Raw genomic sequence first — 903 nt, forward strand, 5'->3', positions numbered from 1 at the left:
ACACAGTGTTCTGGTACCTGGCTGACTTTATAGTGCATGAGTCACATTCAGTGCTGTGCAAACAGTGAGAGGCTTTAAATCCAAGTAACTACTCCAGGATTTACATTGATGGTAGTAAAAGGTGAACCGCTTGAGAGCGTGACAGTCACTGTGAGACATTAATGTGCGAATTATGTCTACAACGTTTAAAGTGAAGAAGCTAACTAGGTAGTGATCAAAACGTGATGATTGTTAAAATTATCATATGCGAGGCTTCATTCATAATATTGTGCAAAAAACAGCCGAACATAACTGTGACGAGGAGGAAAGGTAGTGTTTTCTGTGATCAAGTCAAGAGGAAAAAGGGAAGTATAGAGAATACCATGAACATTTATAACTTTGACACCCTGTCTGTGATGAAACTACCCACAATAAAAACTCACATAAAGCATTTATGCTAAGTATTTCCATAATGCTTGTGCAATGACACCAACATCTGCTTGCTAGAGCAAACTAAGAGACCCATTTCCTTAAAAAAAAAAAAAAGAAAAAAAAGAAAAGGCACAAAGGCGCTAGCTGTATAGTAGCTACAAGGCTCTTAGGTCCACCATGATTACATCTAAACCTATGCTGCTACTTTTAGCCAAATAGTTAAAGATCCCAAAAAGAAAAAAACACCCAATAATTACTACACAAATTAATCCATCAACATATACCTGGCAAAAGAGGAAGTGTAAATGTAAACTCAAGGCGTTTCATGTTAAAAACAAAGATTTAAACTAGCTGCAGACTAATTGCAGCCAATTCCACTATATTAACAGCTGATCATAGCTGGCAATTAAAACCAGGTCAAATACAATTAGCAGATACAGAGACTTTGGTATGTAGAGAAGATCTGTCACATACCAACCTCTGAAGACCTTT

Source organism: Pholis gunnellus (genome assembly GCF_910591455.1).
Source record: "Pholis gunnellus genome assembly, chromosome: 6".
NCBI classification, from domain to species: domain Eukaryota; kingdom Metazoa; phylum Chordata; class Actinopteri; order Perciformes; family Pholidae; genus Pholis; species Pholis gunnellus.